The sequence below is a fragment of the Rattus rattus genome, chromosome 10 (assembly GCF_011064425.1).
Source record: "Rattus rattus isolate New Zealand chromosome 10, Rrattus_CSIRO_v1, whole genome shotgun sequence".
In the NCBI taxonomy this organism is placed as follows: Eukaryota; Metazoa; Chordata; class Mammalia; order Rodentia; family Muridae; genus Rattus; species Rattus rattus.
The window spans coordinates 14,558,060-14,582,533 of NC_046163.1; positions in this window are offsets into that span (position 1 = coordinate 14,558,060).

Sequence of the window (24,474 nt, forward strand, 5' to 3'; positions counted from 1 at the left end):
AGACTTTTATAGTAAGATCTGATGATTTTTTGAATTTCGTCTGATTCTGTAGTTATGTCTCCCTTTTCATTTCTGATTTTGTTAATTTGGACACACTCTCTGTGTCCTCTCATTAGTCTGGCTAAGGGTTTATCTATCTTGTTGATTTTTCCAAAGAACCAACTTTTGGTTCTGTTGATTCTTTCTATGGTCCTTTTTGTTTCTACTTGGTTGATTTCAGCTCTGAGTTTGATTATTTCCTGCCTTCTACTCCTCCTGGGTGTATTTGCTTCTTTTTGTTCTAGAGCTTTTAGGTGTGCTGTCAAGGTGCTGACATATGCTCTTTCCTGTTTCTTTCTGCAGGCACTCAGCGCTATGAGTTTTCCTCTTAGCACAGCTTTCATTGTGTCCCATAAGTTTGGGTATGTTGTACCTTCATTTCATTAAATTCTAAAAAGTTTTTAATTTCTTTCTTTTTATTTCTTCCTTGACCAGGTTATCATTGAGTAGAGCATTGTTCAATTTCCACGTATATGTGGGCATTCTTCCCTTATTGTTATTGAAGACCAGCTTTTAGGCCATGGTGGTCCGATAGCACGCATGGGATTGTTTCTATCTTTCTGTACCTGTTGAGACCCGTTTTTTGACCAATTATATGGTCAATTTTGGAGAAAGAACCATGAGGAGCTGAGAAGAAGGTATATCCTTTTGCATTAGGGTAGAACGTTCTATAAATATCTGTTAAGTCCATTTGGCTCATGACTTCTCTTAGTCTGTCTACATCTCTGTTTAATTTCTGTTTCCATGATCTGTCCATTGATGAGAGTGGGGTGTTGAAATCTCCTACTATTATTGTGTGAGGTGCAATGTGTGTTTTGAGCTTTAGTAAGGTTTCTTTTACTTATGTAGGTGCCCTTGTATTTGGGGCATAGATATTTAGGATTGAGAGTTCATCTTGGTGGATTTTTCCTTTGATGAATATGAAGTGTCCTTCCTCATCTTTTTTGATGACTTTTAGTTGAAAATTGATTTTATTTGATATTAGAATGGCTACTCCAGCTTGCTTCTTCCGACCATTTGCTTGGAAAGTTGTTTTCCAGCCTTTCACTCTGAGGTAGTGTCTGTCTTTGTCTCTGAGGTGTGTTTCCTGTAGGCAGAAGAATGCAGGGTCCTAGTTGTGTATCCAGTTTGTTAATCTATGTCTTTTTATTGGGGAGTTAAGGCCATTGATGTTGAGAGATATTAAGGAATAGTGATTATTGCTTCCTGTTGTATTCATATTTGGATGTGAGGTTATGTTTGTGTGCTTTTCTTCTCTTTGTTTTGTTGCCAAGACGATTAGTTTCTTGCTTCTTCTAGGGTATAGCTTGCCTCCTTATGTTGGGCTTTACCATTTATTATCCTTTGTAGTGCTGGATTTGTGGAAAGATATTGTGTAAATTTGGTTTTGTCATGGAATATCTTGGTTTCTCCATCTATGTTGATTGAGAGTTTTTGCAGGATACAGTAACCTGGGCTGGCATTTGTGTTCTCTTAGGGTCTGTATGACATCAGTCCAGGATCTTCTGGCCTTCATAGTTTCTGGCCGAAAAGTCTGGTGTGATTCTGATTGGTCTGCCTTTATATGTTACTTGACCTTTTTCCCTTACTGCTTTTAATATTCTTTCTTTATTTTGTGCGTTTGATGTTTTGACTATTATGTGACAGGTGGTGTTTCTTTTCTGGTCCAATCTATTCGAAGTTCTGTAGGCTTCTTGTATGCCTTTGGGTATCTCTTTTTTTAGGTTAGGGAAGTTTTCTTCTATGATTTTGTTGAAGATATTTACTGGTCCTTTGAGCTGGGAGTCTTCACTCTCTTCTATACCTATTATCCTTAGGTTTGATCTTCTCATTGAGTCCTGGATTTCCTGTATATTTTGGACCAGTATCTTTTTCCGCTTTACATTATCTTTGACAGTTGAGTCAATGATTTCTATGGAATCTTCTGCTCCTGAGATTCTCTCTTCCATCTCTTGTATTCTGTTGGTGAGGCTTGTATCTACAGCTCCTTGTCTCTTCTTTTGGTTTTCTATATCCAGGGTTGTTTCCATGTGTTCTTTCTTGATTGCTTCTATTTCCATTTTTAATTCCTTCCACTGTTTGATTGTGTTTTCCTGGAATTCTTTCAGGGATTTTTGTGTCTCCTCTCTATGGGCTTCTACTTGTTTATTTATGTTTTCCTGGAATTCTTTCAGGCCTTTTTTACGATTCCTCTCTGTAGGCTTCTACTTGTTCTCTAAGGAGTTCATCATGTCTTTCTTGAAGTTCTCCAGCATCATGGTCAAATATGATTTTGAATCTAGATCTTGCTTTTCTGGTGTGTTTGGATATTCCATGTTTGTTTTGATGGGAGAATTGGGCTCCGATGGTGCCATGTAGTCTTGGTTTCTGTTGCTTGGTTTCCTGTGCTTGCCTCTCGCCATCAAATTATCTCTAGTGTTACTTTGTTCTGCTATTTCTGACAGTGGCTAAACTGTCCTATAGGCGTGTGTGTCACGAGTGCTGTAGACCTGTTTTCCTCTCTTTCAGTCAGTTATGGGGACAGAGTGTTCTGCTTTCGGGCGTGTAGTTTTTCCTTTCTACAGGTCTTCAGCTGTTCCTGTGGACTTGTGCCTTGAGGGGTCTGGGAGCAGAGAGCTGCTGCGGGCCGGGATCCGCGGGTGTGGGACTTCCGGTAAACACAGGACGTGCCCGGTCCTAGAGGAATTCTGCCTCTGTTTGTCCCGATTCCACCAGGCAAGTCACTTGCAGCAGATAAGTTAGTCTTACCTGTGGTCCCGAGGTTCAAGTTCGCTCGCAGGGTGCTGCCCACGGGCTCTCCGCGGTGGCAGCAACCAGGAAGATCTGCGCCGCCCCTTCCGGGAGCCTCCGTGCACCAGGGTTCCAGATGGATTCTGGTGCTTTCCTCTGAATCAGTAATGTGTGCAGAGAGCAGTCTCTTCTGGTTTCACAGGCGTGTCTGCCTCTCTGAAGGTTTAGCTCTCCCTCCCACGGGATTTGGGTGCAGAGAACTGTTTATCCGGTCTGTTTCCTTCAGGTTCCGGCGGTGTCTCAGGCAGGGCTCCTGCCGCTCCTGGGCCCTCTCCCACGGGAGCCCAGAGGCCTTGTACAGTTTCCTCTTGGGCCAGGGATGTGGGCAGGGGTGGGCAGTGTTGGTGGTCTCTTCCGCTCTGCAGCCTCAGGAGTGCCCACCTGACCAGGCGGTAAGGTCTGTCTCCCACGGGGTGAAGCTTGTCTTTTCTTAAGTGACACATTTGATGAGGTTGTTTAAGACTTAGGACAATTCTATTGCTCCGGAAACAAGCCCCATGTCTGCTTGCACCAGTCACATCCTTTTCTCCCAGGCACGTCCTTTGGCATCCACACCTCTATTTTTTTTTTGTTCCTACAAATTTTCCTTACCCAGAATGCCTCAGAATGGAGTCATGTAACATGCAGTGTTATCTTTTTGGTTCTTGCACTTGGCACAGTGCTTTCAAAACTCATCCACGTTGATGCATCTGTAAGTAGTTTGTTCAGTTGTTTAATGTTCTTGTTTCATTTCTGTTGGTGTGATAAAAATACCCTGGCAGAAAATGGCTTAGAGAAGAAAGGATTTATCTTATCTCACAGTTCTAGATTGCAGTCCATCTTGTGAAGAACTCATGGTAGCCAGAGCATGAGACAGCTGGTCATGTCATATCCATTGTAAAGGGCAGAGAAAAATGAATGCATTCAGGGTTGCTTGCTTGTTTGTTGATGCAACCTTGACTTTTTCAGTCTTTTACTGTTCCAGATTATCCTAGGGAATGGCACTGCCTACATTGTGTTATGCTTTCCCACACTATTTACTTAAAACCATCATCTTCACAGGTGTGCCCATAGGACAACCCACTCTGGACACTGCCTCTCTGAGGCTCTTTTTCTTGCTAACTCTAGGTTGTTCAAATTGACAACTCAAGCTAACCACCATGTAGAATAAGAACACATTATATGAACAATTACAATTCTTTATCTGTTCATAAACTAGTGGGCATTTGAGTTGTTTACTGCCTTGTGTTACAATGAACAGAGCAACATTTAAATTTCTCTATGACATAATTTCATTTCTCATGGGTAAATAATTAGTAACATAATACCAGAATACATGACCAGTGTGCATTTAGTTTTGTAAGAAACTGCCAAATTCTCTTGCAATGTGATTTTACCACTTTATATTCCAACCAGTTACAGGTAACTGTCAAATGTCACTGAACACTCTTGCTTTGATGGTTTTAATGTAAAATCTCCACCACAGGATCATGTATTGACAATTTGCTCCTGAGTCAGATGATATCTGGAGAAGTTCTGGAAACTTTAGAAGGTAGGGGCTGGCTGGTGGAAGCAGATCACTGAGAGCTTATCCCTAGGGACTGTTCCTTTTCCCAGAATTAACTCTTCCTTTATCTCTGCTTCTTGTGCACCATGAGGTGAAGAAATTCCTCTGTCAAATGGTTGTACTGCTGTGATGTCAGTCTGACCTCGGTCATATAGTGATGGAGACAGCTCCTTAGACGAACACTGAAACAGTGGACAAGTCCTGCCTTGTTTTTCATGGTTATTCATGTTTGCTCTTGATTTCTGAGATAGGATCTGTCCTGGTTTAAGTTCTGTTGTTGTAAAATGCCCTGACAAAAGGAACTTGAAAGGGGAAGAGGTTGCTTTGGTTACATTTTCATGTTCCAGCTCATCATTCTGGGAAATTCAAGGAGGTACCTTAAAGGAGCTCAACACATCCACAGTCAAGAGCAGGGAGAAATGAATATACTCACGCTGACTCATGTTCAACCCTCTCCCTACGCTGGCTAGGGAATGGTTTTCATTCACGGTGAGCAGGTCTTCTCATCTCAATTAATCAAGAAAATTGCCCATGGGCAACCCACAGGCCAATGTCATCTACATAATCCCTTAGCCACACTCTTGTCCCAAAGTAATTCTAGATCATATCAAGTTGATGATTAAAACTGTAACAGGATCTCATGTAGCACAGGCTAGCCTTAAACTCACTATGCAGGTAAAATGGCTTTAAACTCCTGACACTCCTGCCTTCAGGTGTATGCCCACACTATGCTGGGGATGGAACCTGGGCTTCCTGCATGCTGGAACCTACATTGACCTACAGCCTTGGACCCATTAAGATGTTTTGATCAAGCATTCTGTCAAAACATTGAAAAAGCTCACACACTTTCAAGTCTATGTACTTTCAGTTTTCTGAATTTTAGAACTCTAGTGGCAGTGGGATACTATCTCCTTGTGGCTTTGATAAATCTTCCTTTAATTATCTCTGCCATAGCTCTCTGTTTCATGTAAATATTTGCTGTCACATGACTTTGGTAGAGTCTTCAAATACTGTGGCCATTACTTTTATCATATTTTTTTCTTTTACTAAATCTTTCACATCATACACCCCAATCCTGCTCATTTCCCAGTCCTTCCACATCTGTCATTCACCCTTGTAACCTCCCCTCCGAATATAGAAAAATAAAAATAAAAAATAAAAATAAAAATTAGAGATGGTTTATAAGGTGTCCCCATTCCCCAAACTGTGGGTTGTAATCTCAGTGTTTTTTAACAGTATTCTCTGAAGAGACAAAGTTACCACTGTAATAAAATCCAGCTTCTAGGGTGTTTGGTCTGCAGGATTTTTGAGCAACTCAAGGTCATGGATGTGTTCTTTTTATCCTGTGATTTTGTTTTGTTGTTTATTGTCTGAAGTCTCCAGTATAGGGCTAGCATGATTTTTAAGTTAGTTTGTACATGACATGTCAAATGTGTTTGTTTTTATAAATTTTAAAGAATTCACTCATTTATTCAAGTGTGTGTAGGGTTAGATATCTGGACCTACATGTGTTACAGTTCAACTCTGGAGGTCAGAGGAAAACTTGTGGAAATCAGTTCTCTCCCTTTACTATGTGGATCCTAGGGGTGCAACTCAGGTCATGAGACTTGGTGAAATGCCATCACCCACTGAGCCATCTCCATGGCTCATGAATTAATTTTATGGTGACTGCTTTGTTTCAATTTTTTCAACTTCTGAACATACAACTGTTTAGTATCATTTATTGAAAATATTCATTTCCCTACTGAATTATTTTAGATATAGCACCTAGTATAAATCAACCTTAGTTGGTCCTGGTAGCACTCACTTGCCTATAATTCCATTACTAAGGAGGCTGAAGCAGGAAGATAGCAAGGGTGAGGTTGTCTTGACTATATTGCAAGACCCTATCTCAAAAGAAGGCACTGATCTTATCTTGTCTCATGTGTGTTCTCTACCTTGTACTATTAACCTCCTAAGTGTTTGTGTCAAGACTCCACCCTAACATTAATGTAGGCTTATAGAAAAATTGTCAATCACAATACTTAAAAGCAACATAAAGGCTGAGAGAATTTAATTGGCATATACTTCTAAGTCATAGTTCGTAACTGAGTGAAATCAGGGTATGAATTCAAACAGGAACTGAAGCAGTAGCTATGAGAGAAGGATGCTTGCTGGCTCATGCTTAGGGACCTTCTTTATACAGCGAGAGGCCCTCCTACCTGACCACCTTAATGACCAAGGAAATCTTCCACAGACATGCCTACAGCATACACCAACACAATAAAGTCAATTAATCAACTTAGACTCTCTTTTCAGGTGTTTCTAGACTGTGACAAGGTGACAATTTTGATATCTTATTTTTCCCTATACCTTTACAAGAAAAGTAGCCTAAACTTCCTCACCATCTGCCATGCATCCTGCCATTCACAATTCATGGATTTGTTCATTAAGTTTTTACATCAACCTTAGAAACACACATAGATTAGTATTATTATTTGCAAGGCAAAAAGTTCAAGGCTTAGAGAGATTCTTACACTTACCAAGGTGGCTTTCAACTTCTAAGTAATAAGTTCACACTTGAATGCAAATGCTACATGACTATGTCTAGGACCCAAGCATCAGTGCACTACTTGGTATTTATTTCATTTATTTTCATCTTCTATCAAATTTTAAACAAGGATGTGACATCCTGTGGTATTGCTCACCTGATATCCCAGCACTTGGAATGAGGAGGCAGGATGACCGGGACCTAAAAGTCATCCTTGGCCAAGGTCATCATTAGCTAAATAAAGAACAAGTTGGAGGGCAGCTTGAGACTCTGTCTTAAAAAAAAATTAAGGAGCTGAACAAGATGTTTCAATAGATTAAAATGTTTGTCACCAAGTCTGAAGACCAGAGCTTTATTGTCAGAATTCACAAAAGCTGTCCTCTGGCTTCCACCCCAGTGCAATGGCATTCGCGTACATGTATGTATCTATACAGGAAATAAATAAATTTAATAAAAAAGAATTGATGTCCTTATAAAAATAAGTTGAAGTTAAGATAGGCAAAAGAATCAGAGAGGAAAGATGGAAGAACAAAAATTAGAATGAAATCTGTTTTGAACTAGCAGAGAGGAGAGTGAATGGAGATACGGTCCCTGTTCTGATGTCTGAGCATGAGATCAGATGTGTTCTCAGTATTGTCATCTCCTGCAATCCGTGACACTTGAAACTTGGGCTGCTTTGGGAGGCTCTACAGCAGAGCAGAAAGGGCAGTAATGAAACTCTGATGCTAATAAAGTCTGGGCCAGGGGCATTTTGCCCTAGTAGAGCATGATCCATATTTCCTGTAGCCTCTGATGCCCTTTTCAGCAGTCTCTTTACAGCTCATTGGTGGGTAATAAGTCTTGACCAGTATTGGTCTTTGACACAGGTAGTAAAATACAATCTAAAAAGCACCCAGTGGAGTATAAAAGTCAGCACCAGGACAGAAGGGATGATTTCCAATGTCATATCTCTCCTATCTTGGATCACTAGGTACAAGATCAAAGGGGCAAGGCATTCGCTCACCAGGCTAAAATATTAGTTGAACAAAAATCATATTCTGTTTTCTAGCTATGGAAGTTCACAAATAATTCTTTGTATAGAGTTTGGTTTGGGGGAAGTGATACCTAAAGTACCTAATATTACTTGTAATTTGCATCATTAGTTTGAGGAGGACTTTGAAAGAAAAACAGTAGTTGGCGTAGAAGGTGAAGACTCCAGAACAAAACAATATAGGCAGATCTGTAGATGCTCAAGGTAGGCTAAAGAAGAAAAGATCATAAAGTGGGGGAAAGCAAGGTGGCTCAACTACCAACCCTGGTGATCCAAGTTTCATCCCTTAGACCAACATTGGGGAAGGAAAGAATTGCTCTCCCACACATTGTTCTCTGACATTTACATGCATGCTATGGTATGCATATTTTCCCTCCCCCCCCACATACCCAATGAATGTAGTGAAAAAGTAACATCAATAAATAAGACCATAATGAAGGCGTGGAATCTAATCAGATATTTGAATCAATGATTTTAGCATGATAAGTGGGGTGATTCCCCGACAATAATATACACTTAAAGCCCCAAGATATGAATTTATTTGGCTGTCTCCTCTCTCTCTCTCTCTCTCTCTCTCTCTCTCTCTCTCTCTCTCTCTCTCTCTCTCTCTCGTGTGTGTGTGTGTGTGTGTGTGTGTGTGTGTGTTGAAATTAAAGGTCAATAGGTCAATTCTTGATGTTGTTCCTCAAGGATTGTGTAGCTTGATTTTTGATACACAGCTTCTCACTGGCTTGGAGCTCACCAGTAGGGTAGGTTGGCTAGCCATCAAGCCCCAGCAATCCACTTGTTATGCCTCCCAGCTCTGGCATTATACACCACACCTGGCATTTCTTAGGTGGATTCTGGAAATTGAACACACAGGTTCTAGCAAGCACTTTATCACTGATCCATCTTTCCAGATTCCATTTGAAGGAATTTTTGAAGATGTAAATTAGTTGGGATGAGGTCAAGTTGAATTAAATGAGACATAAATCTAACAACTAGAGTTTATAATAAGAGGAAGAATGTATAGAGGCAGATTTAGGAAACCAGGAAAATGAAGACAGAAACATTGTTTAACATGATACAAATGAGCAGAGAATGCCATAGACTGCCAGGAGTCATGAGAAGCTAGGGAGGGACATGGGATATTTTCCTCCAGAGCCTTCGCCTAGGGATTTCAGATGGGGCACCTGTAGAGTAGATAAGCTATCTAATGTTTGGTGCTTTGAACCACTCAGTTTATTATTATCATCTGTTTTGGAATCCTCAGCAAGTAAATATACCCTTTTATTTAAAGAGTTTAATTGTATTGTGCCTCTCTATAGTCTTGTACATGTGAATGCAGTCCAAGAAGAGGCAAGAAGAGGGTGTTGAGTCCCCTGAAGCTGAAGGTACAAGAAGTTGTTAGCTGGTTGATGTACATGCTGGGAAGTAAACTCAGATGTTCAGCAAAAGCAGTACGTCCTTTTAGCCACCTAGGCATCTAATAGATGGTTGATGCTTTTCTGGGTTTCAATAGTAAAGGACAAGAGGAAGAAACAGCTAAATGAATTTGCCAGCAATACCCATGGGGTTGTGGAAAGAGCTACTGTCTGTCCACATGTTCAGTAGTTCATGGGAACTGCAGCATGGCCTATTCAGTGGTAGATGAAAATTTCCAGAGTTCTTTGGAGGTTTTAATCAATGGGACTATAAAATGCTTCCAGCATTATTATTCTATGTAACAAATAAAAAATGATCTCTAAATCTATACCTTAAATATATAAACAGTTGAGTCAGAACGATGGCTCAATGGGTAAAGGCATTTTACACACACACACACACACACACACACACACACACTCTGTCTCTCTGTCTGTCTGTCTATCTATCTATCTATCTATCTATCTATCTATCTATCTATCTGGTATACATTTTGGGGACCAGTTGTGGTTCATTGTCTTCTGTTTCTTTGCTCAGGGTGTCTAGGTGCCACTGCACACCCAACTGGAAGGATGGGGCAGAATCTAGAAAAGTGGAATCTACAGGACCCTAGTTTTCTCCAAGGAAGGCCTTTTTTTTCAGGGATCTTAGTGTTACAGATCTTTTAAAGGATACTCAATGAAATAGCTCTTTTCAACAGACTTTAGTGGAATAGCTGGAATGGATACATTTTATTTAGGGTGAACAAAGACTATATATGAACCTTGGAGAGTATAAGGAGTTTTTTTCAGGGTAAATTGAATCATTGTCTGGAATTTAAAATACTGGGAATGCCTCATTTTTATGGAGAGGAGTTCCAGGAATCCCAGGTACTTGCTGGGTGGGTTTCTTACCAGGAAAGAGGAAGTTGAACTTGTAGATTTGCCAAGGACTATATGACTTTCCTCAGTTAGAAGATTGGAAGTTGTGTCCCCCAATCCCACAGAAAAGAAGAAGCTCCAGTTAAAAAAAAGGGGGGATGGGGGAGTTCTCCATTTCCTGCCAAACTTACAGGAGCTATCCAGACATTGTAGACTACAACCTTAGTAGAGAGGTGCAACAAATACACACATGTATACACACAGAGACACACGTGCGTATGCATGCACACACATGCACACACACATATGCATATACACAGTATGTGTAATAAAGAAAAGTAAATTAAATACATTAAAATAAATAAAACTACAAATATATGAATTATATTCTCACCAAAGTATCATAGAAAAAAACCAGAAGATTTTAATTAGATGCCTTTAAGACATTAAATGATTTTCCATCTCATAGGCAGCATTAAAATTAACCCACTATGGGCAGTTAGTAAAGTGCAAGATATGTAAACAAAAGAACACTGGTAGGTTATTTCCATGCCAGTGAAATGAGCCAATTCAAGTCAGGCTAGATTCTATTAAAGGCAGGTTTATTAGGAAGCTGATCTCTAATGGTAAAGCTCACTAGCCCCAAAGAAGGAGGCCAGGGAAGTCACCATCAAGGAGAGGAGAGAAAGGATACCTTGCAGAAAGAAGAGGAGGAGAAAAAGAGGAGGAGGAGGGAAAGGAGGAGGAGGAGGAGGAGGAGGGGAGGCAGAGGGGGTAGAAGAGGAGAGAAGAGGGGGAGAGAGAGAAGAGAGAGAGAGAGAGAGAGAGAGAGAGAGAGAGAGAGAGAGAGAGAGAGAGAAGAATCAGAAATGGATCTGGATAATATAGGGAAGAGCCTCTTGGGCAAGGGCAGCCTAGCCCCTGGGCTGGAAAGTTCATAGTTGGGAGCAGGGTGTGCCAGGTAGGGACTGAGGGATGCTGGCAGGACCTGGAGGCCAGATCTGCTTTGATATGTAAAATATGCACCTCAGTCCCTTGTACCAGGGTCAAAACCAAACACACCTGTGGTAAATAAGTCAGGTTTAGTGACACAATTTTGGAATCCAAGCACTGATTGTCAGGAAGATTCTTAAAGCCCTTGAGTAACCAACTGGCAAGCTCCACACAAAAATAATAGACTTTGTCCCTCAAACAATAAGGTGGGTGGTTATCCTTATCCTGGGAAATGGTACTGAAGACTAAACTCTGGCTTATCTTCACTCCACAACCCCCATACACAAAAAACTGTTGCTTCTGGACATGGATGTTTTGGCATTGTATCACGCTGAGTAAGCCAAGTTACACAATCCTCCAAGTCTCAGAAGGTATTCTGACATACAACTGAGATCAATTATGGCTGGCTCGTTCCACAGAAGTTTGCTGTACAGAAATAATATGGCCATACCAACTTTATCAAGATATGAAGAGAATAAATTGGATGCCATATGGTCCTGTATATCCTAAATCATCTAATAAAAGGCACTACAAAACCAAAAGTTTGCAGAGGATTCAGCTATATTCTGTAAGATCTATTTTTATCCACTTCAGATGTGTTACTCCAGCCTGGTTGTAGGGCAAATTCTGTATTCAGTCTGGTATTGATTCGCTATTGCTACTTATTAGGAAAACTCCAAAATTATTTTAAGATGCACAATCTTAAAAATATCTCTTTAGCTCCCTTGCCATTTGGTTCTGTGAAAGAGCCAATCTTTGAGGAGAAAACCACTTGCTGCAAATGGTTGAACCAAGCAAGAAAAGAAGCCAGAATTTGCATGAAACACGGTTGCTTTGTGTTATGAGAGCTGAAGTAAGTCACCACATTAGTTGCCACCTTTGCTGCTGTGACAAAATCCCTGACATAATGAATTTGGGGAAGAAAGGGTTTATTGTGGTTCATAGGTTTTTGTTTTTGTTTTGGTTTTTTTCCCTACAGTACTATTATTTATTTTTCTTTTGATTTCATTTTTTATTTTTATTAACTTGAGTATTTCTTATTTAAATTTTGATTGCTATTCCCCTTCCCAGTTTCTTCTGGGCCAACATGACGCTAACCCCTCTCCCTCCGCTTCTATATGGGTTTCCCCTCCCCATCCTCCTCCCATTCTCACCTTCCCCCCGACAATCACGTTCACTGGGGGTTCAGTCTTGGCAGGACCAAGGGCTTCCCCTTATGGTTCACAGTTTTAAGAGACAAGTCCACCATGGTAGGGAAGAAATGGAGACAGGGGCATGAGGAAAGGGATCACATTTCATGAGGCAGGGATCACCTTTCAACTGCAGTCAGGAAACAAAGGTGAATTCTGGAGCTCAGCTCACTTTCTCCTTTTTAATGTGTTTAGGATTGCAGCCTAAGGGATGATGCTTCCCAAATTTAGGGTTGGTCTATCCATCTAAATGAACCCAAAGTAGAAATTCTCGCACAGAGACAAATCTCTAGCAAAGGTTTATCTCTTAGGTGATTTTTGACCTTGCCAAGTTGACAATTAATATAAACAATCATAGATTCTATTCTCAGTCCTGTTACCTCAAAGTACATGTATTTTAATTAGTACAGAAAATCAGTGTTCAAAAAGGGCAAGTCTATTATGGCATACAAAGTATACAAGGAACCGAGCACTAGATAGACTTTTGGTAGTGAGCACCGAGATATTAGAAGTAAGTATCCTGGAAAGGGCAGCTCAGATCTTCCTGGTTGCTGCCACCGTGGAGAGCTTGTAAGCAACACCCTACAAGCAAACTTGAGCCTCAGGACCACAGGTAAGACAAACCTTCCTACTCCAAGCGACCTGCCTAGTGAACTCAGGACACACAGAGGCAAAATTCCTCTAGGACCAGGCACTTCCGCTGTTTACCGGGAGTCCCAAACCCTGCGGATCCCGGCCCGAAGCAGCTCTCTGCTCCCAAACCCCGTGGGACAGAGACCTCACCGTCTGGACAGGTGGGCACTCCTGAGACTGCAGAGCAGAAGAGACCACCAACACTGCCCACCCCTGCCCACATCCCCGGCCCAAGAGGAAACTGTATACGGCCTCTAGGTACCCGTGGAGGAGGGCCCAGGAGCAGCAGGTCCGCTGTGTCTGAGACACCACCGGAACCTGAAGGGATAGACCTGATAAACAGTTCTCTGCACCCAAATCCCATGGGAGGAAGAGCTAAACCTTCAGAGAGGCAGACATGCCTGGGAAACCGGAAGAGACTGAACTCTGCCCACATCTCTGACTCTAGAGGAAAACACCAAACACCATCTGGAACCCTGGTGCACGGAAGCTCCCGGAAAGGGCGGCACAGATCTTCCTGGTTGCTGCCGCCGCGGAGAGCTCATAAGCAACACCCCACGAGCAAACTTGAGCCTCGGGACCACAGGTAAGACAAACCTTCCTGCTCCAAGCGACCTGCCTAGTGAACTCAAGACACAGGCCCACAGGAACAGCTGAAGACCTGTAGATAGGAAAAACTACACGCCCGAAAGCAGAAAACTCTGTCCCCATAACTGGCTGAAAGAAAACAGGAAAACAGGTCTACAGCACTCCTGACACACAGGCTTATAGGACAGTCTAGCCACTGTCAGAAATAGCAGAACAAAGTAACACTAGAGATAATCTGATGGCGAGAGGCAAGCACAGGAACCCAAGCAACAGAAACCAAGACTACATGGCATCATCGGAGCCCAATTCTCCCACCAAAGTGAACACTGAATATCCAAACACACCAGAAAAGCAAGATCTAGATTTAAAATCACATTTGATCAAGATGCTGGAGGACTTCAAGAAAGACATGAAGAACTCCCTTAGAGAAACACAGGAAAACATAAACAGACAAGTAGAAACCTACAGAGAGGAATCACAAAAATCCCTGAAAGAATTTCAGGAAAACACAATAAAACAGTTGAAGGAATTAAAAATGGAAATAGAAGCAATCAAGAAAGAACACATGGAAACAACCCTGGATATTGAAAACCAAAAGAAGAGACAAGGAGCTGTAGATACGAGCTTCACCAACAGAATACAAGAGATGGAAGAGAGAATCTCAGGAGCAGAAGATTCCATAGAAATCATTGACTCAACTGTCAAAGATAATGTAAAGCGGAAAAAGATACTGGTCCAAAACATACAGGAAATCCAGGACTCAATGAGAAGATCAAACCTAAGGATAATAGGTATAGAAGAGAGTGAAGACTCCCAGCTCAAAGGACCAGTAAATATCTTCAACAAAATCATAGAAGAAAACTTCCCTAACCTAAAAAAAAGAGATACCCATAGGCATACAAGAAGCCTACAGAACTCCAAATAGATTGGACCAGAAAAGAAACACCTCCCAACACATAATAGTCAAAACACCTAATGCACAAAATAAAGAAAGAATATTAAAAGCAGTAAGGGAAAAAGGTCAAGTAACATATAAAGGAAGACCTATCAGAATCACACCAGACTTTTTGCCAGAGACTATGAAAGCCAGAAGATCCTGGACAGATGTCATACAGACCCTAAGAGAACACAATGCCAGCCCAGGTTACTGTATCCTACAAAACTCTCACTTAACATAGATGGAGAAACCAAGATATTCCATGACAAAACCAAATTTACACAATATCTTTCTACAAATCCAGCACTACAACGGATAATAAATGGTAAAGCCCAACATAAGGAGGCAAGCTATACCCTAGAAGAAACAAGAAACTAATCGTCTTGGCAACAAAACAAAGAGAAGAAAAGCACACAAACATAACCTCACATCCAAATATGAATATAACAGGAAGCAATAATCACTATTCCTTAATATCTCTCAACATCAATGGCCTCAACTCCCCAATAAAAAGACATAGATTAACAAACTGGATACGCAACGAGGACCCTGCATTCTGCTGCCTACAGGAAACACACCTCAGAGACAAAGACAGACACTACCTCAGAGTGAAAGGCTGGAAATCAACTTTCCAAGCAAATGGTCAGAAGAAGCAAGCTGGAGTAGCCATTCTAATATCAAATAAAATCAATTTTCAACTAAAGTCATCAAAAAAAGATAAGGAAGGACACTTCATATTCATCAAAAGGAAAAATCCACCAAGATGAACTCTCAATCCTAAATATCTATGCCCCAAATACAAAGGGCACCAACATACATAAAAGAAACCTTACTAAAGCTCAAAACACACATTGCCTCACACAAATAATAGTAGGAGATTTCAACACCCACTCTCATCAATGGACAGATCATGGAAACAGAAATTAAACAGAGAGATGAACAGACTAAGAGAAGTCATGAACCAAATGGACTTAACAGATATTTATAGAACATTCTATCCTAAAGCAAAAGGATATACAATCTTCTCAGCTCCTCATGGTACTTTCTCCAAAATTGACCATATAATTGGTCAAAAAACGGGCCTCAACAGGTACAGAAAGATAGAAATAATCCCATGCATGCTATCAGACCACCACGGCCTAAAGCTGGTCTTCAATAACAATAAGGGAAGAATGCACACATATACGTGGAAGTTGAACAATGTTCTACTCAATGATAACCTGGTCAAGGAAGAAAAAAAGAAAGAAATTAAAAACTTTTAGAATTTAATGAAAATGAAGGTACAACATACCCAAACTTATGGGACACAATGAAAGCTGTGCTAAGAGGAAAACTCATAGCGCTCTGAGTGCCTGCAGAAAGAAACAGGAAAAGAGCATATGTCAGCAGCTTGACAGCACACCTAAAAGCTCTAGAACAAAAAAAGCAAATACACCCAGGAGGAGTAGAAGGCAGGAAATAATCAAACTCAGAGCTGAAATCAACCAAGTAGAAACAAAAGGACCATAGAAAGAATGAACAAAACCAAAAGTTGGTTCTTTGAGAAAATCAACAAGATAGATAAACCCTTAGCCAGACTAATGAGAGGACACAGAGAGTGTGTCCAAATTAACAAAATCAGAAATGAAAAGGGAGACATAACTACAGATTCAGAGGAAATTCAAAAAATCATCAGATCTTACTATAAAAGCCTATATTCAACAAAACTTGAAAATCTGCAGGAAATGGACAATTTCCTAGACAGATTCCAGGTACCGAAGTTAAATCAGGAACAGATAAACCAGTTAAGCAAGCCCATAACTCCTAAGGAAATAGAAGAAGTCATTAAAGGTCTCCCAAACAAAAAGAGCCCAGGTCCAGACGGGTTTAGTGCAGAATTCTATCAGACCTTCATAGAAGACCTCATACCAATATTATCCAAACTATTCCACAAAATTGAAACAGATGGAGCACTACCGAACTCCTTCTATGAAGCCACAATTACTCTTATACCTAAACCACACAAAGACCCAACAAAGAAAGAGAACTTCAGACCAATTTCCCTTATGAATATCGACGCAAAAATACTCAATAAAATTCTGGCAAACCGAATCCAAGAGCACATCAAAACAATCATCCACCATGATCAAGTAGGCTTCATCCCAGGCATGCAGGGATGGTTTAATATACGGAAAACCATCAACGTGATCCATTATATAAACAAACTGAAAGAACAAAACCACATGATCATTTCATTAGATGCTGAGAAAGCATTTGACAAAATTCAACACCCCTTCATGATAAAAGTCCTGGAAAGAATAGGAATTCAAGGCCCATACCTAAACATAGTAAAGCCATATACAACAAACCAGTTGCTAACATTAAACTAAATGGAGAGAAACTTGAGCAATCCCACTAAAATCAGGGACTAGACACAAGGCTGCCCACTCTCCCTACTTATTCAATATAGTTCTTGAAGGAATTCTAGCCAGAGCAATCAGACAACAAAAAGGAGATCAAGGGATACAGATCGGGAAAAGAAGAAGTCAAAATATCACTATTTGCAGATGATATGATAGTATATTTAAGTGATCCCAAAAGTTCCACCAGAGAAACTACTAAAGGCTGATAAAACAACTTCAACAAAAGTGGCTGGGTAAAATTAACTCAAATAAATCAGTAGCCTTCCTCTACAAAAGAAAACAAGCAAAGAAAAGAAATTAGGAAATGACACCCTTCATAATCGACCCAAATAATATAAAGTACCTCGGTGTGACTTTAACCAAGCAAATAAAAGATCTGTACAATAAGAACTACAAGACACTGAAGAAAGAAATTGAAGAAGACCTCAGAAGGTGGAAAGATCTCCCATGCTCATGGATTGGTAGGATTAATATAGTAAAAATGGCCATTTTACCAAAAGCAATCTACAGATTCAATGCAATCCCCATCAAAATACCAATCCAATTCTTCAAAGAGTTAGACAGAACAATTTGCAAATTCATCTGTAATAACAAAAAACCCAGGATAGCTAAAACTATCCTCAACAATAAAAAGGACTTCAAGAATCACTATCCCTGAACTCAAGCAGTAATACAGAGCAATAGTGATAAAAACTGCATGGTATTGGTACAGAGACAGACAGATAGACCAATGGAATAGAATTAAGACCAGAAATGAACCCACACACCTATGGTCACTTGATTTTTGACAAAGGCCAAAACCATCAATGGAAAAAAATAGCATTTTCAGCAAATGGTGCTGGTTCAACTGGAGGTCAACATGTAGAAAGAATGCAGATCGATCCATGCTTATCACCCTGTACAAAACAAGTCCAAGTGGATCAAGGACCTCCACATCAAACCAGACACACTCAAACTAATAGAAGAAAAACTAGGGAAGCATCTGGAACACATGGGCACTGGAAAAATTTCCTGAACAAAACACCAATGGCTTATGCTCTAAGATCAAGAATGGACAAATGGGATCTCATCAAACTGCAAAGCTTCTGTAAGGCAAAGGACACTGTGGTTAGGAGAAAACGGCAACCAACAGATTGGGAAAAGATCTTTACCAATCCTACAACAGATAGGGGCTTATATCCAAAATATACAAAGAACTCAAAAGTTAGACCGCAGGGAGACAAAAGTAACCCTATTAAAAATGGGGTTCAGAGCTAAACAAAGAATTCACAGCTGAGGAATGCCGAATGGCTGAGAAACACCTAAAGAAATGTTCAACATCTTTTGTCATAAGGGAAATGCAAATCAAAACAACCCTGAGATTTCACCTCACACCAGTGAGAATGGCTAAGATGAAAAACTCAGGTGACAGCAAATGCTGGCGAGGATGCGGAGAAAGAGGAACACTCCTCCATTGTTGGGGGGGTTGCAGACTGCTACAACCATTCTGGAAATCAGTCTGGAGGTTCCTCAGAAAATTGGACATTGAACTGCCTGAGGATCCAGCTATACCTCTCTTGGGCATATACCCAAAAGATGCCCCAACATATAAAAAAGACACATGCTCCACTATGTTCATTGCAGCCTTATTTATAATAGCCAGAAGCTGGAAAGAACCCAGATGCCCTTCAACAAAGGAATGGATACAGAAAATGTGGTACATCTACACAATGGAATATTACTCAGCTATCAAAAACAATGACTTTATGAAATTCGTAGGCAAATGGTTGGAACTGCAAAATATCATCCTGAGTGAGCTAACCCAATCACAGAAAGACATACGTGGTATGCACTCATTGATAAGTGGCTATTAGCCCAAATGCTTGAATTACCCTAGATGCCTAGAACACATGAAACTCAAGACAGATGATCAAAATGTGAATGCTTCACTCCTTCTTTAAAAGGGGAACAAGAATACCCTTGGCAGGGAATAGAGAGGCAAAGATTAAAACAGACACAGAAGGAACACCCATTCAGAGCCTGCACCACATGTGGCCCATACATATACAGCCATCCAATTAGACAAGATGGATGAAGCAAAGAAGTGCAGGCAGACAGGAACCACATGTAGATCACTCCTGAGAGACACAGTCAGAATACAGCAAATGCAGAGGCGAATGCCAGCAGCAAACCACTGAACTGAGAATGGGACCCCCATTGAAGGAATCAGAGAAAGAACTGGAAGAACTTGAAGGGGCTCAAGACCCCATATGAACAACAATGCCAAGCAACCAGGGCTTCCAGGGACTAAGCCACTACCTAAAGACTATACATGGACTGACCCTGGACTCTGACCTCATAGGTAGCAATGAATATCTTAGTAAGAGCACCAGTGGAAGGGGAAGCCTGGGTCCTGCAAACTTAACCCCCAGTGAACTGATTGTCGGGGGGGGCGGCAATGGGGGAGGATGGGGAGGGGACACCCATAAAGAAGGGGAGGGAGGATTAGGGGAATGTTGGCCCAAACCAGGAAAAGAGAATAACACTCGAAATGTAAATAAAAAATACTCAAGTTAAAAAAAAAATAAATAAAAAAGCAAAAAAAAAAGATGGGCACAGCTTAAAAAAAAGTAAGTATCCTTTTATGTAGGATATTTCCTTTTTAAGATTCATGTTTCTCCTATTATGTTTTTGTTAAGCAACTTCTAAGAAGGACTGGAAGCATCTGCACTTTGGTGTCCTTCTTCTTGAGCTTCATGTCTGTGGATTTGTATCTTGAGGTAATCTGAGCTTTTGGGCTAATACACTTATGGAAGAAATACAGAGACAAAGTTTTGGAGCAGGAAAGACCATCCAGAGACACCCCACCTGGGATCCAAACCTTACATAGAGAGCCACCCAAATCCAGACATTTGTTGATGACAAGAAGTGCATGCCGACCCAGGAGCCTGACATATAGTTGTCTTCTGGAGAGGCTCTGCCAGAGCACACAAAATAGAGAGGAATGCTCACCAGCCAACCATTGAACTGAACAGGGTCCCCATCAAGGAGTTAGAAAAAGGATTGAAGGGAGCTGAAGGGGCTTGCAACCCCATAATAACAATAATATCAACCAACCCGAGCTCCCAGGGACTGAACCACCACCCAAAGAGTACACATGGACAGACCCATGGCTCCAGCTGCATATGTAGCAGAGGATGGGCACCAATGGGAGGAGAAGTTCTTGGTCCTGCCAACACTGGAACCCCAGTGTAGGGAAATTACAGGAAGAGATGGGAGAGGGTTGGGGAGGGGAAACACTGTCATAGAAAAAGGGGGAGTGGGATAAGGGGCTTATGAACAGGAAACTGGGAAAGGGAATAACATTTGAAATGTAAATAAAAAAATATCCAATAAAATATTTTAAAAAAAAGAAATGTAAATAAAAGAAAATAGCCAATAAAAGGAAAAGGATTCATTCTTCAATCTTAGTTGTGAATGTGTGTGTGTGTGTGTGTGTGTGTGCACATGTACATGCAAGTGTGATGCTCTGGAGAGGGAGGCCAGAAGCAATGGATACCCCCTGAGCCACCTGCACCCCAATCAGCTTGTCCTTTGCTTGAGCAATTTGCACTCATAACCAAATCTTTTCCAGCCTTGTGAGGTTTTTCCTTTGCTTTGCTTTGTTTTGTTTTACTATGAGGCAACTTCAGCTTTATCAAGGGCGAAGATGGTGCTCTGCCTGTGGGCTGCAGTCTAAATTGACTCTGCCCCAAAACAGGCAGCGCCAGAGTCTCAAATGCAAGCTATTATAAGCTCTAGGGCTTTGAGGCTCTGTGAAATGACAGAACTTAAATTGTGGCTTTGGCCTTTCTCAGATGCCATCTCTTAGCGTACTTTCTGCTAGAACTTAACTTTGGGAGGCAGGCGCTGCTTTTCTGAACAGAGGTTGATTCCACAGGGCTTCAAGTAATTATCCTTAACTAAGTCAAAAAGATTCAGGGAGGTCTGCAGTTCACAAAACAGTTGATAAAACATATAAAGTCTTGGGTTAAACTCCTGATCATGGAAGAGAACACCTCACACAGTGAGTAACTTAGGCAGTTTTAGACAAAAATCAAAGAAAATGAAAGGTAGTGGTATGTTAAGTGCGTGTCTCTGCTTGAATCTCTGACTTCAGAACATTAAAAATCATGGCCTGTTGGAGCCCAGCAAAGATGTTTTCTAGAATTCCCAACCCAGACAATCCTTGGAGGTTGTTGTGTGAATGTATATCTGTGTGTGTGTGTGTGTGTGTGTGTGTGTGTGTGTGTATGCAAACTCAGAACTTCATCTTGTGTAGCAACTTTTTTCTAAGCTTAGATGTCTCCCTAGCCTACCCTTTTCAACTTCTTGTTCCTCTCATGATGTTTCTAGAAATAATCCTGTTAGAAATTAGAAGGAACAAAAAGAAGGTTAGGTTTAAAGTGAGGATGACTTTCTTGAGGTACTAGATCTAATATGCCCAGATAAAGCCTTCTTGTATCCACATTCTGGTGACAAGTCATTGCTTTGAAAGCCAGAAAAAGGAAAGGCCTTGAGGCAGCAGTTAGAACCACCTCAAATTTTCTTGTCTTCCCTCATTACCCAGGACACGGGGCATGTCAGCTTTGATGCCACAGGCCAAAAGACCTGTTCTTTCCAAGGGAGATAAACCAGATAACCATACAAAATCAGACTGGAACTGTACAAAAATAACTCTTACATTCCTGTCTTCTGATGCCCAGAATCTGTTATCTTCAGGCATCCATTTCTAGATTTCTCTTCAGTGTCCTTTGGCCCCCTTTGCCCAGAACTAACAGATGACAATAAATTACAATGTCTTTTTAAACATATAGTCTAAATATATGATATACTCCCTTTACTAGAAATCATCGAAGGATTTTCTTGATGTAATCTACAAAGTGTTTCTTAGCATAAATATAGAAAAGTCAACTCAACATCTTGACATGACAGAAGCTTGAAGGAGGAGGCATGGGGAGGAAATATTTATATAACAGTGTTAAGTGAAATGGGGGCTCATGGCTTGACATGCAAACCTTCTGGTAGTTCCACTGTTTATCATCTTTTTATGTCCTGTTAATAGAATACAGGCATGAAGAACAATCTCATTTAAAGCAGGTCAATGATTACAGACTCCAAGCACTGTACCTTGACGAACTGTCGTGTGACCAGTTATTGTATGTGATGCACATTCCTCTATGCTCCCCAGCCTGCACTTTTACCATTAATGTTTCGATTCTGAACAAGTATATGGCTGTAACCCGGCTCATACGCATAAACACACACATGCATACGTGCTAGACACACACACACACACACACACACACACATGAGGCTGATGGCAATTAGTTGAGTGTTTCTAGAGGCGTACAAGTTCCTATCCCAACATAACATCCAGGCATGGCAATCTCTATGATTCTGCGAGACTGAAGCCAGACATAGCTCAGTTCACAAGGTCTGTTGAATATTAAGCCACTTCACCAGATGGGCAAGCTCTAAACTCAATTGTGAGATCTGTCCTGAGAAGTGGCGGTGAATATTGGCTAAACAAGACTTTTAGACAACCCCCTAGAGCTTCTGCATGAGCACGCTGCCATATGGACCAACACTCAGCATGCATTAAATTTTAACAAATATAATACATGTACATAAACAACGAGCATAAACACTTGGTAGCATACAACTACAGAAAACTATTCAAAGTCTCCATTTGCTAGCTAAAATTATATTTTAGACAGTCATGACAAATTCTCATCATGTAGTAAGCAATGGTCTTGTGGATCCAGAAAAAGGACTAGAGTTTGCAAGGGCTTTACCAGTCTATGCGCTAACTGCACTTTGAGGTCTGGAGGTAGCCTTGACAGATGTTCAAATGCCTTTAGCATATATAAAGACTTTGCAGTGATTTAGATGATTTTAGCACCTTTATAAGCTCTTTGTGGTACCTGAGGATCAATTAACAATATAGGAAGATCATAAACTCGTCTAACCACTATACTCAATACTGACCGAACTAAGAGAGATACATACACTGACAAAATAGGTTACATTTTGCTCCAGTTTCACTTCTGTTGCATCTAATAAAATGGTCAGGCAGCAGCAAAAGCAACAGGAAAAAGATTTCTTTTCCAGCCCACAGGTCTGGGAGGAATATCATGGTAGTGCAAGAACTTGAAGAGGCCTTCACATCCATTCAACATATCAAAGCAGAGAATCAAAGTCTGCACTCACAATCACCCAGCCTCTGGCGCATGCTCCTCATACTATAACAGCTTGCATTTTGCTTCTTTTGCATAGCACTGTTTTCAGAATCAACTTTACAGTCTTTCTAGCCATCTGTGAGACTGTGTGTCCAAGACAATTCAGGCTGTAGAAGACCCATAAGTGAGGAAATAATAGGAATGGGCATGGGAAATGGGAAATTGAAGGGAGAAGTTGGAGGTTTAGTGTTTATCATGGGTAATAAAATAACATATGATATAACAGAATGCAAAATAGATGGTCTTGTGACATTGTCTATAATCAGTACAAGAAACTGTTGTAATACTACCTTACTACTTTTGAGTCATCCTAGGGCATCAGAGTTCAAAAGACTGAAAATCTCTAGGAATAGGATCCAAGTGGAATATTGATGAAGCCACAGCTTGAACTCTAGAGTAATTTCTATTCTGCCTATCTGTATGAGCCAGATGAAGGATTCATAACCCAACAGATGCAATTCAGAAGTGTGTGTGTGTGTGTGTGTTTGTGTGTGTGTGTGTGTATTGTTTGTGTAGCATGTGTGAGCATGGTATGCACTCATATGTGTATGGAGGTCAGGGGACATGCTAAGGTAAAACACACAAGTGTCACTCAGCAGAGGTAGGTTTCTCATTGAAGCAAATTCTGCCAAGTGCTTTGCGACTCATAGTCACTAATTTCTGATCTCTGTTTTCATCCACCTTGCTTTTCAATGCTGAGACACTGGAAACACAGATGCCACATCTCAGCCACTTATGTCGGTTCTAGGAATGAAGTGTTGCCCTCATTGAAATTAGACACTGATGACCAAAGCCCTTTCTCCCTCTCAGTCCAAAGCTGAAATCTTTTTGTTTTCAGCGTTAGAAGAGCCTCAATACGATAATTTAAAGGTGCCATGGGGTAATTTCATCAACAATTCAAAAACAGGAATTGTGGCAGTTAATCTCTCAACAGTTTGACTGAGTCTCCATCGACTGGTCTTGAAATCACTTCTGTAACCACCAGTTACCAAGTCTCCCCTTCAAAATTCTCAGCCAGTATTTTTGAACATTCTTAAGCTTTTCACCAGATATTACATACTGTTTTGTGCTACCAAGGTTCGTTTGGACTGTCTGACACACCATTGGCAAGCACATCCTTTATAAATAAAAGCCCATAGGGAAAACTTTAGAGGGCGGCCACCTGTGTCTACAGAATGGATCATAGTGGACAGAAGATGGATTAGTCTGGTGTTTCTATTTAAACAGTGGGAACAATACATACATCTTCATCTTCATCTTCTCAAACATCAG